This window comes from Chelonia mydas, chromosome 7 (genome assembly GCF_015237465.2).
Source record: "Chelonia mydas isolate rCheMyd1 chromosome 7, rCheMyd1.pri.v2, whole genome shotgun sequence".
Taxonomy (NCBI): Eukaryota; Metazoa; Chordata; order Testudines; family Cheloniidae; genus Chelonia; species Chelonia mydas.
The window spans coordinates 14510984-14529042 of NC_057853.1; the positions used below are offsets into that span (position 1 = coordinate 14510984).

General features: G+C 39.5%; 1 long non-coding RNA gene across 1 annotated transcript; it reads left to right on the forward strand.

Annotated features, from left to right (window-relative positions):
- The first annotated feature begins 10815 nt into the window (after positions 1-10815).
- Positions 10816-16949, forward strand: LOC122466758. Its single transcript, XR_006292527.1, has 3 exons — positions 10816-11151; positions 11769-12192; positions 16891-16949. It is a non-coding gene; the product is annotated as an uncharacterized LOC122466758 (long non-coding RNA).
- The last annotated feature ends 1110 nt before the right edge of the window (positions 16950-18059 follow it).

Below are 18059 nucleotides of genomic sequence, written 5' to 3' on the forward strand. Positions count from 1 at the left end.
ATGTGGTAGTAAAAAGGTCACAGATAGAAAAAACAGTACTTGAGATGATACACAGAATGTCACTTAAAATATTTCATTCTCCTTAGTTTTATTGATTGCCAATACAACATGCTATGCCAAGGAATGAAACTAATGAAATTCTGAGCTGTCACCACTACATAAAACTTTATGAACTGTATTAGTCATGGTAAACTATGTGTTCTTACAGGGGCGATCCAATGCCCATTCAAATCAATGGAAGCCTTTGGATGAAGTCCACAGAACACGAACTATTGAAGCAAAAAATCCATTATTTCAGTCTGATCATTGGATACTGAGAGCCTGATTCAGAAGAGTCTGTACTGGTGGTGGAGATTACATACCAGCAAGTTGGTATGAGAAGGAACCTGCATTCCCTTACATCGTTTTACACTTTATTGTTAGTAGTTGAGTGAAGGCACTTGGATAACATGGTGACAAGCGAGGTACAAGAACCTGAATGGAATAATATACAGAATAATTTTTCTTGATACACCTGCCTCCCCTTTTGCCCCTTCACATTGTGAGTTACTCGTTTACACCCATTCACAGAAATATAGCTTACACCAACATCGTGACCTGATTCTCTTCTCATTCAAACAAAAGTAAATAAGGAGTAACTCCATTCAATTATGTGGAGTTACATCAGTATACAAGTGGGGTAAATGAGATAAGGATCAGGCCCCATGTTTCCAAAGGCACATTAGCGGGCACCATTCTTAATGCAGAAATTGCATATTTTAATAACAGTTTCCAGTGGTGTCTCCTGTATTGGTTTTGTGGCATGGGTGCTTGAGTTGCATGGAAAGGACCACAAGAACAAATTGAGTATCATGCTCAGACCGAGGAAGTGATGCTACTCTAAGATGTTATTCAGAAGTTCTCACAATGTCTGTAGGATCACACCACTCAAGTAAATAGGGTTGAGTGGCTCCTTAACACCTCTACCACAAGTCCCAATCCTGCAAGTGCTGAGCCTTCTCATGTCCCATAGACATGAGACTGCTCAGCACCTTGAATAATCCAGCCCCTTTCGTGCAAGGGACACTACACTCTATTTTATGAAGCACCACTTTTTAATTCATGTACAATTTCATAATCAGACCTGGATAAAGTATTAATGGGATTTAGTAACCACATGACAATGAATTTGCATCCCTGTGTTATACTTTTCAAATAAGAATGGTGCTCAGGTATAATAAATTCTCAGGCTCTACTAGGATTAATTATTACACAGCTCACTGGCTTCATTTTGATTACTTAGCAATTTACTATATATGGGATCTCTGGGGAAGGATCAAAATATTTTCTGTAGTTTCCCCCCCCCCCCCCCCAAGTTCAGCATCAAGTTTTACAAATAAGCCTGTAGTTTCTGATTTTGCTTGTTGAGATTTAGGAACAACTATCTCTCCTCTGATCCATATGGTAAATGACAACTCAGTTTTCTGCTATCCCAACCGGAGTTCTAGTGACAAAGGCAGCTCAAAATGACCCATCATACGTCTCTGGAAGCAAAAGTTTGGTCATATGGACTGACCACATTAGAAGGAGAGATTGCTACCTGTAATAAGAGATGGACAGGCCCGGTTTTTCTGTAAGTCACTCCCCTGAATTTAGGCGATTTATAAAACTCTACTAGCTATGCTAGGATCTTGCTTTTAGCAATATCATCTTGCTATATACCTAGAGAAGCAGCAACAGCAGCGACATGAACAATGCAAACAAGGGAGAGAATTATGAGAAACACAACGAAAAAAGTTACCAAGAGAATGTAGCCAAGCTTTAAACAGTGCTAAATTACAGGCCATTAAATGAAGCAGCAATGAGTAGAGGGCATTCAGTGACCCACAAATACAACTGGTAATCTGCCACCTCTCTGGTTTAGTATGGCACAAGCATCTCATTAGTTAGCTGCATAAAATGGGAATGAAGCAGCTGGGAATCGTAGGCTGGGATTTCAAAGGAGTTCGGTGTCCAGCGAAATAAGAATGGGCATCTTGGATGAAATCCTGGCTCCACTGAAGTCAATGGGAGCTCTGCCATTGACTTCAGCAGAGCCGGGATTTCACCCTACCTCTCTTGGGCTTCTTTTACGAAAAGCAAGTGTACGTAGAAAAAGCAGATGTACTAGCACTGCCACACCTGCGTGTAAATAGACAGGAAGGATTCAAATTACCAATGGTTCTCTCAGTGCAGATTGAACTTCACCCAGTATGAACTATTCGGATATCTGCAAACACTGCAGATAGCAAGTGTCATTAAGATGAAGCTTCAAGAAACTTTACATGGCACCATATTCTTGTAGCTGCTTTTAGAGATCATTTATATAGAATGAGACTAATCATGTTTGCCTTACTCGTGTGGGTAGCCCCACTGAAGTCAGTAATGAAGACTGCAGATGGTTTAAATTCAGATAAAGCAGAAAACACCCCATAAGGCTTAAATACAGTGTTTGGTAATACAATGAATCAGAGAAAATGCAAGTATAATTCAGATCATCAATGTGTAAATGAACAGGATGGCTAGCGTGAGTACATGATTTGGTGCAGTATGTTTTACTACTATCTATTCAATTTTAGTTGAGTTAATACCCCATATAAATCCAAATCCCGAGCTGCATTATACATAAATTCATACAGAAATAAATAGATCTAGTTGTATAGTATAATAAATATGAAGTATATATATAAAATCTGCAGTTATTGCCTCAATTCCGTTTTTCACCCTTCTGCTTTCTCCTTTTCTACTTCAGATCATCTTGCTCTTCATGCACCACTTCTATTGTATTTCAGTTTTAATTTAAAGTGTCTGTAACTTAATTTTTAAGATGGAGATGTTCGTGGGAGCAGTGGGTGTATAAACCTTTCAGTACAAAATTAATTTTAATAATTAATAATGTGTTAAGTTTTCAGAGGGAGGGTTTTTTGTATGTTCTAAATTAAAATTTGCCTGATTAATGGTGTCACCTGGCAATAGATTTCAAGGTTTATTGTTTTTGCTTTTCGTAATCCTATAAACCAGTGACATACCTAATCAATTAAATAATCATCTACTTTTTCATTTTGGCATAGATGGCTGTGTGACAAGATAGTTCCATCAGAATAATGTAAATGGAAATATATAGATGATATACTCCATAACACTGTATAAAACTTCCAAGTCCACCTTGCACTGAGGAAGTAGCAAATAAAAATACTCTGCTTGCATTTGTTCTCTAGTTTACTTTAAAATTTATTTTAAAGTTAGTGATGTATTTTGAGGTATGATTAATGGATTTACAAATACTTTTTTCAGCCTGCACATACCAACAAAGCATTTAAAATTAATTCACATCTTCTAACTTCTTCCGTAATGGAGTTTAAAGGTCCATTGCAAAGACTCAATCAATACGAGGGTGAAAGCTCTAGCATGTAATGCATTCTGTACAGTCCGTAGGGGTCTGCATGAAGTAGGGTAAATTAGGCTACTCTGAATTAACTGGAATTATTTGCAGTTATTAAGAAGACTACAACCATTCTAATTTAATTTTTAGGATGAAAAAATAGCAGCTCAGTCTGGCTTTAAATAAATACAGCAACTTGGGATATCTGTGGATTTTGTAAAATCTCTTCAAGAACGTGGATACAAATGATTTACCATACTCAATATTTACTTCTTGGCAAACATTTTATTTGCATGAAAGTGACTTTTGTCAGACACTTCCGTGTTTATTGTGGCTACACCTAACATCTAAGGTGATTAGTAACTAAAATAAGTTCACCGAAAATCTATACGTTTTAAGCTTTGTGTATGTAGTACATTCAATAGCTCTTTATATTTCGTCAGTTTCACTGTTTCCTCTATACAGCACATCAGGGTGAGACTTTCAAAAGTGCTCAGCATTGGCTTAACTCTGCTCACACTGAATCAATAGGAGTTTTACTATTAATTTTAACTGGAGTTGAGTTAGGTTAATGCTGAGAAATTTTAAAACCACACCCTCAGTTTCTCTCTTGATTAAAAAGAGCCCCTTGTAAACATCAACAGAAAAAACACTCAGATGTTTTAATGATTTTTTTTAAATTAGGATGTACTGTTTAAAGAGTATTCTATCATAAATGGGAATATTTCAAAATTAATCAATAACTAAGATAAAAACAGGTTGGCAGTGTCCTTTTAAATCATGCTACAACTGGTGAGAGTAACTACATCCCAACTAAATCTGCAAAGAACTGAATAATAATTATGTCATAGAAGAGGCCAGGTGTGCTGAAATCTTGGGGAAAACAGGCAAGATCAGTTGTTCCATTCGGAGGACTCAGTTTTCTCTAATGGAAAACTATAGCACAACTCTTATTGACTTCAGTGATAATCGCATCAAGCTGTAAAGCTATTGAGTAAAATTTTCAAAAGTGCCCAAGTCCCATTTTCAAAAGTGCATAAAAGTCTTATTGACTTCAATGAGATGTAGGTTCTCGAAGTGCCTACCTCACCTTTGAAAATAGGAGTCTGGTAAAATTTTCAAAAATGCCTATTAATTAATATCTCAGCTCTAGCAGAAAATAGGTTTGAAATGGACAGTTTGAGCAACTCAAAGCAAGTTTTGTACTTCTTGTTACTGATCTCACATTTGATAACTGACTGTAATTTTAGCATAACTGGCTGTGTCCTTCAATAATTACCTTATTTATGTAAAGTTATAGGTGTTTACACTTCTGGTAGGCATTTGAAAACAGTGGTTACTATTAAAAACTCTGTATTTATCAGAAACTATCACACAATGGTATCCTACATTTTGACTGAACTATAGTATCTCGGTTACTGCTGTTAAATATTTTACAAATATTGACCTTGTAATGGTGATCACTATGTCAAGCCACTGGCATGTTCATGTCAACATATAGAAGCAGCTCTCAAGGTAGCTTCTCATACATTGGGATGAGCCAATCTATAAATGCATCCATAAAGCCAATATGCCAGTACTTTTTTTGATCAGGTAAAAGGCAAGAAGGTAGAATAATGTCAGTGAAAAGAGTAGCTCGACAACATGTTTGAAAGTGAATACATCCCACAGAACTGTCTTTGTACTGAGAGAAATATTAAGTTACTGCTCTTGAAAGTCCTGGAAAGGAAAAAGATCAAGTGCACCATAGCCAAAGTCATTAAAAAAAATCAGATTTTTTTTTGTAACGGAAGTACTCAGACTTTGACTTTCTTCACAACAATAAAATAATTTGAAATGTTGGAGGGTAGGATCAAGCTAAAGCTCTGAAAATAACTACTCAAAACCAGAGAGCTTTAGAAGAAAGTAGACTCCTAGAAGATGAAATGTCTTGAAAAAAATGTTGTCTTCTTAAAGTGCATTCATGCTCTTAAACATGGTTCTATAATAATGAAATCTTGGGGTTCTGTGTTTATTATTTTTTCTCAATGATTTCCAGGCCAAATTTACTCACTTTACAAGGATATATCCATTTTTTCCCGGTCAGCCTTGAAATATTTTGTTACCCTAGGAGCTGAAAACCACTCCAGGTTCTCTCTTACTTATGCACCAGTATAAGTGAAGATTCTGGAGGCCAAATTCTCAGTTTCTTCGTTATGGTTGTTGAGGTATCAGTGAGGACAGGATGTAGCCCTAAAATTGGAATTTAAGGCCAGATTGTGATACCCCCTGTTGATATTATGGAGTCCCTTATTCTATGAGCAGTCACACTTATTTTAATAGGTTTCAGTCTCTAAGGTGCCACAAGGACTCCTCGTTGTTTTTACTTATTTTAATGGAACTAATTTTGGAGTAAGGTACTATTTATGTTCATGAAGGGTCAGGAGAAAGGAAGAATTTATTTTCTCTTCTCGTCAGAACTTGCCCACCTAATGTCAAAATAAACTCAAGGGTGCAAACTTTATGGGATCAAACCCACAGAAAATAGTTGTTCAAACCCAGTGTCACAGAGTCACTTACCACACTGGCGTCTCCTGCTGGGCGTTTCGGGAATTAGCTCAGTCCCAGCGGGTGCGCCCTTGGGTGGTGGTGGTTCTCCTGTCCTTGCCTCCGCCTGCAGACCCATTACGGCTCCTTTCTCTCGGTGTTTGCTTCGTGGCACAGCCCTCCAGCCGTGTCACCATCCGGTTTCTCCCCCTTCTGGGAGACTCCTCCAAAAAGAGTCCAGCCTCTCCTCACAGCGGCTTGGCAGTCCACAGCCAGGCAGCTACTTCAGTGGCTAGTGGGGAGGCAGGCCCGCCCACTACTCCAGGCCCCAGCCCAGGGACCCTGCAAACAGCAGCTTCCTGCTGCCTCTTCCTTCCAGCTCACTGTTTCTATTTCCTGGGCCACTTCCCCACAGCCTCAGTTCCTTCTGCTCCTGCCTCTGGCTCCAGCTCCTCTGCCCTCTTCCCAGGGCCTCGAGCCTGCAAGTCCTGGCAGCCTGTCAGGAGCTCACCCTAGCTCCTCCAGTCCCTGCTAGCACCTGCCCTTCCTCAGGTGGTGATCTCTCTGTAGCCCTCTAGGAAGCCAGTCTTCTCCCTAGGGCTCCCTGCAGCAGACTCACTCGCTCTGGTTTGCAGCTTCCTTTCATTTGGGCCAGCTGGGCCCTGATTGGCTGGTCCAGAGGCCACTTAACTTTAAACACTATTTTTCAGTGGGACTTAAGCACAGGCTTGGTACACATGTATTCGGCTAGAAGACCAAAGAATTACAAAATGCGTTTATCAAGGGATGCTGCGACACGTCGTCAATCACAGTCACCAAAAGTTTCAGCGGTATAAAGATAGCCAATGATGGACGTAGTCTGGCTGGATATTCAGTTTATTTTAAGGACCTAGCTAAAGACTGATCTAGGTGGTGCTCAATCTGCTGCAAGGAAGCTGTGTCCCTTTGGGATCTGCCATGATGATTAGAATATTTATAAGCAGGTTGAAGTACTTTGCAGAATGGAGACAATATTGTTGAATCTCACCAGAAGTTATCAGAATGAGTGTTCCTTGCATTACTTGCTGGCAACCAAAGGACATGGGGCACCATTTACTTGATATTTTTGCATAGGAGGCTGGCACATTATGTACAATCTGTTCACAATAGATGTAAACGGACATGGAACTTAATTAATGTGGGGTTTGGTGACTAAGAACTAAGACATTTAGGAATAAGAAAAAGGCCTTTCTGCTGCATTTTAAACTAGGCATGTGCAAAAACGGGAGTGATTTATCCAGTTAAAAGTAGGATCCAGGCCCAAACAACTGCTAGCTTTGGTTTTGCAGAACAAAAAAAAAATCAGACCAACGAGGTTTGCAAACCCCAAACTAATACTACTCCAGTGATGGTCATCCTACCTTCCTGTTTTGTTTTAACACTAAAGAAGAAAGCAGAGGTTTGTTTTAAACACCATTTTAGATGTTTGTTGGTTTTCTTTGCATCAGTTGTTTTGCTCAGTAAGTTATTGCATGTAATTCTTTTATTTGGAGTGAAGCAATTCCACCGAGTTCCTTATTAACTGCTACTTACTGGACAGGGAATAAGCTAGACAGCTGATTTTACTTGGTCAGTCATGGGCAAAAGGGAAAGGGAGAGGGATCTGGTGACTGATGTGGAAAGAGGCAAGAAAAGGAACAAAGAGGGTGCAGAGAGAAGAAGAGAGAGAGAGAAAATCTTAAAACAATTAAGAAAAATCAGATAGGCTTCAGATCAGACTTGGAGGCCTTCTCTAGCTTGACTGGAAACCTTTTGAGATTTTTCCGTCTCTATTTTCTAGCACTTTCAATATGAGCAATAAGATTTGTATTTGACAGGAATCCAATGTAGTAAATTTAGAATTGGTAATTATAATCATGTCTTTTGGGGTGGAATTTTTAGTTTAGTTTAACAGCCGAGTTCTGAACCACAGGAAATCCTACTGATGAATTTGCTACTTGTACCTTTCAATTAAAGCATAAAGCTTTATTACAACAGAGGTTGCAAACCAGCTGCTTTGACTGATACAGTATGGCTACATTGCTGCTGTGAGCTTTCACTATACAGTGACAGTTCTGTTTGCTCTGTGCTGTTCCTATGCATTAAATCCTCAGGGAAAATGAAGGGTGGTGACACTGGTTAAGGTGAGATTTTATTTCCTTTGGAAATAGTGCCTGTAATATGCAACATCCTCAATTTGAAAACTAATTTAAGAATGAAAGGAAATGCCATTCCACTTTCTCTCTCTGTATGTTACAAACACACACATATATGAGGTATGTAAAGATGTACCCAATTAAAAGCACTCGGGATCACAGGAGTTAGGGACCAGGGGGATTTTCAAAACCACCTATGCACTTACCTGCATTTTTAGCTGCCTGCATACCTTTAATAATCTGGCCCTCGAGCACTATGGAGTTAACTGTCATAGAAATCAATATATGCGTAGGATGGGCATGATGACATTCCTTTAAGGAAGAGACTTTTTCTTCTCTCACTTAGTAGCTGCACTATGAATCTCTTTACATATTCTAAACGCATTCCAGGTAAGTGGAATATAAACGCTAATATCAATGGGAGTTCCATTTGTAGAATGTGCAGCAGGCTATGTAGAAAGTAGAATTTTGTAATTGGAATTTACTGAAAAAAGGAATTAGCCAAATCAGGGAGGCAGTTTTTGTTAAGTAATTAATTAGAGCAAGAGAATAATGTCAGAACTGTTGGATTCTATTCCTGGTTCTGCCACTATCATGCTATGCAAGCTCAGACAAGTTACTTAACCTTTGGTTCTCAGTTTGCCTATCTGTAAAACGAACACTTACTGCAGTACAACAGGCAAAGAGTCCTGTGGCACCTTATAGACTAACGGACGTCTGTTAGTCTATAAGGTGCCACAGGACTGTTTGCCGCTTTTACAGATCCAGACTAACACGGCTACCCCTCTCATGCAGTACAACAGAGGATGTTGTGAGACTTAATATTTATAAAGCACTCTGAGAATCAATAGGCATTATAGAATTCCACACTTCAATTTTAGTTGAAGAGATTACAAAGCATAAAATTAGGTAAAAAAGAATACTGTCTATTTCCCTTCTGTTTATACTTGTATCTGTAAAAAGAAAAGGAGGACTTGTGGCACCTTAGAGACTAACCAATTTATTTGAGCATAAGCTTTCGTGAGCTACAGCTCACTTCATCGGATGCACTCTTTTCGCGAATACAGACTAACACGGCTGTTACTCTGAAACTTGTATCTGTATAATAGATCACTATTACATCACTATTAGATCACTGTGATGTAAAAGCCCAATTGGCATTTTGGAATGTGCTTCAGAAGGAGTCAGTATTTTCCAAATACCATTCTACTTACTTTACAGAAGATTAATGATCTATCACGTTTACGTAAATAGGAGAGCTAAGTTTCCTGTGCATCCCCATTCATAAATTAAAAACAATGCTTTTCTACAGTTATTGCTATAAAAGGCAAATAGACCTTGACTAGATGTAATGAGGCATTTGTGTTCACCATAACTATAATTTACTATTACTGCTTGAAAAGCCATCGATTCTTGTTTAGTCTGTTAAGTGATAATAAGTGAGGCTAAAATAAATTCTAATGAACACTCATGGGTCACCTTACTGAATTTATGGAGCATGATACAACAGTATATTAAACAACTATAATTTGGGATGCTCTATGTGATAGTAATAGCCATTTGTTTGATTTTTCAAGTCATATCTGCTGCTACTTAAAGTGCACAACTTTCAGAAGGATGACCTCTGATTTAACTGCGATTCTCGGATTAGCAGTGTGCAAGGTTATTCAACTGTTCACAATGGATGTCAAATGAATCATGAAGCAGCAGTTACTTCCTGTCTCGGGGACCTATATTCAGCAATAATTGAGTTCTATTGGAACAGTACATAGTCCCAGAGCACATAGGCACAATTACTAGGAAAGATCAAAGGGAACCTGCCATCCCCCCAATTCCTTTTTTAAAGAACATTATGGCATCTACTAAGAAAAGTACCAGTGGCCTGGTTTACCCTCACCACTTTTTTTTTTTTTTGAATGTGGTTCTTTTTCAGTCATCTGGACAAATGCAGAACCAATAGACCACTGTAAAAAAAAAAAAGTATCAAGAGGACCAAAAGTAAAGACAGTTAAAGCAATGAAATTGTTTATACCAGAACATAGCTTGAGCCAGCCACCAGCCATCAACTTGGTGATACAACAAAATAGAACAATATCAAACCACATATATTCTAGAGCTTTCCAGAGTTTTTCAAACAATTTTTTGTTCACAAATGTTTTTTTAACTGAATTTTTTGGGGGGGGAGGGGGGTTGGTATTTTTTCAAAAATTTTCATGATTTAAAAACTGAACCCTGAAAGCAAAAATTTTTCTGATTTTTTTCTAATTTTTTTCTCTTGCCCCCCCCCTCCATTTTTGGTGATATAAAGGGTTAATAAATACAATGAAAATATAATAAAGGAGGAGCCAGGGAAGAAAAAGGCAAAATGGAAAAAACCAAAAACATTCTGATAAACATTTTTACAAAAAGTGTCTGAACTAAAAAGAGGTGTCCTTTTTGAAATCTGTAGAACAAAAATTAGTTCAATACTTTCAAACATTTTCTCAGAAACTCTTTCCCATTTGCAGGCCAGCTCCAACGATAACAGACACAGACACATGCAAACACACACGCCACATGAACTCTTTATTCTTCATCATGTCTAATAATCACATGCAAAATCAGATTGCAATCAGTAGCTACAGCATTCATTGTCAGAGATGCTGCATTTCAGCAGATACATACAAATTTTTTGTTTTTGTTTTTGTTTTTAGTCTAGTGGCTACATTGTGACTTCACTCGGTGCCTTGGGCAAGAACTATGCTGCTGCATCACCCAGGAATAGCCATGAGAGGCACCGTCACTCACAAGTCCCCTTCCCGATGTGCACCTCACTCACTTGCTCCAAGAAAGAAATAAACTGCCATCGATAGATTACTCTCCCTACCCTTCACTGGCTCAGTTGTGGAGAATGGAGCCACTCCCCACCCACTTGCTTCAGGGAGGGAGTAGGTGGGTACGTAGCCCCCAATTACTCCAAAAGGTCCAGACCCAAGGGATGAAATGCTGGCTCCACTGAAGTCAATGGTAGAGGGAGAGGGGGCTTCTGACACCCTCTTATTCCCCTCACAGGTATGTAGTCCAGGTCACAATCTAGACTTTAACTACATTTTAGTTTTCAATTAAAACAACATGCTGGGATTATTTAAACGTTTACCTACTTTCACTCTCTTGTGACCAGTCTTTGTTTCACAGGTTTATCTCTGTAATCCAGATTTCTTTATCCACCTTTGTATCTTATTCTAAGGAAGTCTGACAGAATTTCAATAAAGTGACAGAGCAGTTGTTTGAACGTGCTTCCAGCCCCATCATATATCTAAGACAAAGGTATATGATGGATATTATTGACATCTTGGCTTTCCTCATCTTCCTGAAAAATAAGGTTTAAAAAATGGTTGTATACGATTTTTTAACCTAATTTTTCAGGGAGATAAAGATGTGAACTACTGACAGCACCCAAAGATTAATCTGGAAATGAAAGCAAAGTTCACGGAGTCTGTCTGCTGTTCAGGAGACTTGGGAAATAATTCACAATGAAACAAATTGCATTGTGTTGGCTTTTATTATGGATCATGCTTTTCACATTTATGAAAAATTAGATTAATGCTAAGTATTTGTTTAGTGCTTTTCTTCTTCAGAGTGCTTTGCATGCATTAACTAATTCATTTAACCACTCCTGATATTTCAAGGGTCTCCTGTTCAATACTCCAACTAAAGCTTAACCCAGTGTAAGGATACAAGGAAGAGAGAAGCTACAAGTGCTTGGCACAAGAGCCAGGCATAAGTGCAGTCCCCGGAGCACAGGGATTGCTTCACGCAAGCACCTACAGCAGCAATAGCCTCCTCAATGGGACAAGGCAATACTGGGGTCATGTCTTTAGCCCTTCATCTGCCTCAGTTGCAGCAGAGAGGAGTAGCTGTCGTACCCTTTCAAAGGATGGTGCAGCTGCTGTGCTCGATCCAGCGGGGTCGATTCATCACGCCTAGTGAAGATGCGATAAATTGACCGCCGAGAGCTCTCCCATCGACTCTGGTACTCCACTGGAGCCAGAGGCACAGGTGGAATTGAAGAGGGAGTGTCAGCAGTCAACCTACCTCAGTGAAGACACCGCGGTAAGTAGCTCTAAGTACGTCGACTTCAGCTACGCTATTTTCGGAGCTGAAGTTGCGTAACCTAGACTGACTTAGCTCACCCTCCCACCCCCCCCACCCCCCAGGTGTAGACCAGACCCTGGAGACACAATGATCTCAAGAACTCCCAGTGCAGAGGTGTGTCTCAGCATTGCACCTAGAGCCAAATCCAACCCCAGTGGAGTCCGTGTGGACGCCTTTCTATTGATTTCCCTGAGTTTTGGTTTAGGCCTGTACTGTGAACTGGGCCTCAGTGACTTGATTCTCCTGCCAATGCATTCAACATGAGTTTTGCTACTGACTTTAATGGAAGCCAGAGCAAGCCCTGGATGCACAGACTAACCTTCAAGACTAGTTCCTCACTCTCTGACATCACTGATATTTTGTTGCTAACGTCACAGTGTTCCAAATAATCTATTTAATTGTTCCATGCTCACCTCTGCCTTATAATACAGTTGTATTTCAATCCCCTACATTCAAATTCCATCTGCATATTCTACAGTGTGGACATCTGAACGCAGAAATTGGACCACCACCTCTCTGCCAACTTGTAATTATGTGATGTCCCTGTGTTAACTACAGAAATCCTTTATCTTTCAAGGAGAAGGAAAAGAATATGTAGCTGAAAATACATTACACTTTAATGTCACACGGCAGCTGAAAATATAGAGGGGAAACCAGCACCAAGTGACCAGCCAGCTGTCCATGTACCACCAGCAATCACTCCACTCAGCACTGTTTGAGAACTACAGGAATAATACTTTGGCTAATGCCTTCATGCTGTAGGAGTAATTTAAGAATGCATCAGATTAAAAAGAGCATTTCTAAATATACTACTAAATATTTCTAAATATACTACTCAGCCAATGCAGTATTTTGTTGCCCATATGATAATGGAATGTCTAGTAAAATTACCTTTACCTGTATTGTTAATAACAAGGTGACATTTATTAAACTATTAAACTGTGAAGTCCATTATGGTTTATTGCACTTTCTTCAAAATGAACCTTGTAATGTATTCATTTACTGAAACTATTTGAGTCATTTAAATATCATTAAACCATAGCAAAACTGAAATTAGTTTTCCTCCTGTGATCTCAGGTGTACAAGAGTAAAGTTATTATTTTCTTAGGGCTTAGTCATCATGTTATTTTTGCTTATTTTATTAAAGCTGTGTTTCATTATTCATAGCACATATTGTGGCTAATCCTATCAGAGTATAGCAACACTATGCAGTTTCACTATGAAAGCATCATTCCTCACATTCACCTCTCTGTGACCAATAGAAAAGTGAGAAATCTGGGCCTAAAGAAACCTTAAAAAAAACCTCCTTCCTCTGGGTAGTCTTCTAATCTTAGTTTCAGTCTTAGCTATTTGGCAAGATGAATCTTTTGGCGAGACAGTGGGGTTCACATGTGACAATCCCGCCAGCTGATGGCCTACAAGCCACATCAATCTACTCTTGTGTTAGGTCTGGTTATCAACTGTGTTAGGTAGGGTCATATGACACCCTTTGAGGTGCATGAGGTCCTCCAGAAAAGTTTTATTTTGAATTTATTTTCAGACTTGGACCCAAGCCTTCTGGTTCATATGCTGTCATGCTTTTAAAGGCATGTGTGTGTGCAATATTATAGGGGCAAGGGCAAAAAGCATTTTTCTGAAATTGCCTTCAATACTGTGAAAATCTTGAATGAAATGTCACAAATTGCATGACAGTGAAACTCGCCATAGGCGAATACTTTGCCAGATTCACCTTAGGGTATAAATATGTTCATTTACTTCTAATGATGTTTCACAGCACATACAACATGACAGTGTGTTTGTGGCTTTCGGGTCCACTGAGAGGCCCTTGGTATTATTTATCATTTAATAAATAATAAATAAATATATAGGACATACATTTTTGACCTTGAAATCTATCAAACGCTGTTTCACATAGTCACACCCAGCCCTTCTGCTTTATAAGGGTGGCAACAATGCAATTAGCATTTTTCTTTACAGAACGTGAAAGGAAACATACTCAAATATTCAGCATTGTACTCATAAAAGGAAGAGAGGGTGTTTGTCATAGAATTTACCAAGACTGAGGCTTCTTATTGCAACTATACTGACAATGACAGCAATTGCTGTGCCAAGTATCTGCAGACAATAGCTGCAGCCTTCTCTCTCTGCTTCTGATGATGTTGCTGCAGGTCTTTACAGATTACCTGCTACCACAGGTGCTCTCAGAATGCATTTGGCACTCATTTGTGCTTGCAAAAGACCATCTAACATTAGAACACTGAGAGGGAAATTCTGACGGCATACAGGATGTAATATGCACTTGTTACCTATGGAGCCACAAGCTGTTCTCAGTACCGGTCTCAAAGAACATACTTCCATGCTTTTGCTCCTTTTAAAAATATATCTGGATAACCTAATCTGCAAATTTATGACTTCTTATAATTAAATATTGGCCAAGAATCCACACACATGTATCTAAACTTATTTACATACTGCAGATTCCATTTAAGCTAAAGTGAATTTGAAAATGAGACCCAGAGGTGGCAGGATATTAATAGCAAATTGCACACTCTGAAAACTATATATATGTATATATATATTTATACACACACATACATGTACACATACATACACAGACACACAATACTGTACTTTTCTGTTCATCTGAAGGCTGCCTGCAGATCTGTCACAGCTTCCTAAACACATCCTTTACATGACAAAAGTGCTTTCCCGTGACATGTTCTGGGGCTACAGTGTGGTACACTGCATTATTACATTCTGCAGCAAGGAAAACGGAGCCAAGGAAAGGTCAATATAAGTGAGAAGTTACTGGGATATTTACTATCACCAAAAATCCAAAAGTACAAATGAACAAATTGAATGTGCCACCATATGTATAGTTTCCAAACTGGTGCTCACATGGGCACTTTCATTGAAGCCAGTGGGACTGCTCAGGTGAGCAAAGTTATGCATGTGCTAAGTGCTTTCAAGGAGAATGTCCCTATGTTTCCTAACCAAACAACCTTTGGAATGTACTAACTAATTACGAAGGAATAGTACATTACCAAAACTGTAATCATCATGAAGACTGAAATCTGGTTCGCTATTGATGGAATACTGCTTACAGATGACTTCGCATTGAGGAAAACTGCAGCCAGTTCTTCAGTTCATCAGTGTCAAAGTGCACGAGTTAAAATCCTTCTCTAAGTATGAAGGCCTTGAGAAATCTTCTTTTGTCCACGTTAAAAAAAAAAATGCGTACAGCCATTTTGGTGAGAAGCTCTAGCAACTGTTTTAGCGTGAACACTTGAATCTGGCAAAGGGGTCACTATGTTGTCCAGGATGTGCCTTTTCCTGTCCCTCTGAAAGTCTGCCCAAATTTATCCAACATACAACCCTCTGAAAAATCTCATTTTGCACATGCTCTGTAAAGGTCTATTAGAGGCAAGAAGCTAAATTGTCTAACTATTCTATCTGCACTGAGCATGCTCCATACCCCCACAGAGCATGCTCTTGACACTCTATTAAAAACACACCAATTATCTCAAGATCAAACCCAATACACTTGGAACAACATAAATATAACAAAAAATAAGCTTCCCCACACAATTGCAACCAGAGTCCCACCCTGCCGCTACTCAGCCCTCTCCAACACCCATATCCTCCCAGACAAGTGAGAAACAATGGGTCATGCCACATGCCCCAAAGGCTAACAAGCTCATGCTGATATGCACCATGCAGGGGAAGTGAATTCCAGAGGCCCAGGGTCCTAACAGATAATGCCCTGCCAGCTGCCCTTTCTTTCTTATATGTACAGAACTCCAGCATAGGCACCTCTGCTGACAACAACTGTGGCAAATAGCATGGGGACAGAGGTGGTCTGGTAGATAAGCAGCTTCCAGATCACTTGTCTTTGCAGATGAAAGCCAATATCTTAAAATCAAACCCAGAGCCTGTAGCCAAGTGTCTGACCCCCAATCCTAGGAGCATCAACAAAAGGCTTATAGGAGGCTTTCCATTAACTAAAATGGACTCAGATCAGGTCCTAAATTAACAGTGTTTGTGTTCCTAAAGAAGCCCTGAGCTGGATTTAGTGTTATCTATGTGCAGACTTTTAGCATGATCCCTTGTGGTTAAACTAGGTCTGATCCAAAGTCCCCTGAAATAGGTGTAATAACTCCCACTGACTACAGTGGACTTTGGTTCAAGACCTTTTTGCATCTGGAGGGGACAATTCAGATCACTCTCCAGAAGATGGCATGTTCATACCAATGCAGAAGGAAATCGTCCCTCCACTTTTGAATGTAGGCCTTGGTTTGAGGTTCTTATTTTCTCAGCAAAAGGCTCTTCAGTTCAGGAAATGTAAGCAGAAAAGGAAAAATCAGCAGGATTCAGTGGTGAAATGCTCTATCCAAAGAGCTGCCATGGGTCAGGCCAGATATTCTTCAGCCAGTCCCCTGAATAGATTGTCCCTTTGTCTATTTACTTGCTTGCCTGGGAAACCCTCCCTCCCACTGTTATGTCAAGTTGATGAGATCTCTGAAGCTGGAGTCAGTTGAGCGGCATAGGGAAAAAGAAGCTGCAGAAGCAGGGGAGGCCTGAGGCTAAGTGATACTTCGAAAAATTGTTCTCCATAGATCTGGGCAGTAAGCTTTTATCCATCTGAAATTATCTTAGGAAATCCATAGTGGAAGAATGGATGGAGTGTCAATGGATAGACATATGGACAAGACATATGGTAAGGGAGAGATTATTTGTCTGCATCTGTGGCAGGTTTAAGGGGAAATAAATGGATGTTACTCATCAATATTAAGAACATTGGGACTCTAGAGAGATTAGAACTAGAGTTTGGTACTTGAAGAAATTCAGAGAAGCAGGGAGGAGTGAAACAGAAAAAGAAAGTCATGTGGACAATAAGGTTTGCCCTCACGGGCATGGGAGGGAAAAGAAATCTGTAATGTCTTCCTGTTAATTTAATTTGCTTTTCTTGTTATTCTGCCTTATAATAAAACCCAGGATGGAGATGGTTAAACCTCTCCCCTGAGACAATGGGTTTTAATCATCTTCCTTTGCTTCTTTCCACCTTTGTTGTCATTGTTAGGAGGGATGAGCACAAACCAAAACTCTGATTCCAAACATCCTGAACTTTGGAGAAGTTGAATCTGTATCTAAGCTTCACAACCCAGCACTATTTGACAGGAGGACAGATTCTTTTCTTCCACCAAAGGGAATGATTTGATCTGAACAATTTATTCTGCCTGGTAATTCCGGTGCCTGTATATTTATGATGAAAGTAGAAGAATCCATGATCTGGAACATGAAATTGAAATTTGGTAGGGCAGTTACCTTGGTGTAAACATACCTTTTGCCATCCTTGTGCAAGTCTGCCCAGATTTGGCCAAACTATAGGCCTTTGAACTGGGGCATCATTTCAGAAAAAAATGGGAAATGTTTCAGCAAACAGAACATTATATAATTATATTATATTATATCCTGCAAAGTCTGGTAGAGACAAACACTGGAAGACATAATGGAGCATATAGGCCTATAAAAAGGCCTGGGAGATTCAAACTAAGGTCTGGGGTAGATGGTGAGGGGTAAATGATGCCCCTATCTCTGAAAAAAATCTGTTTGCACATGCTCAGATGCTGCTAGCTAAATTCCCTTGCATCGAGCTCACACAGCTCCTATGTGCAAACCAATTCAAGTGTGTTCTCACATAGCTCCTACGTAGCATCCAGAATTCACGTGCTGCATACCCCCAAAGTGACTGAGCATGCTCCGCTGCAAGGGCTGAATTGTACTGTACCTAAAATTATTCCTTCCAGCAGCCAGGCTGCTAAGCA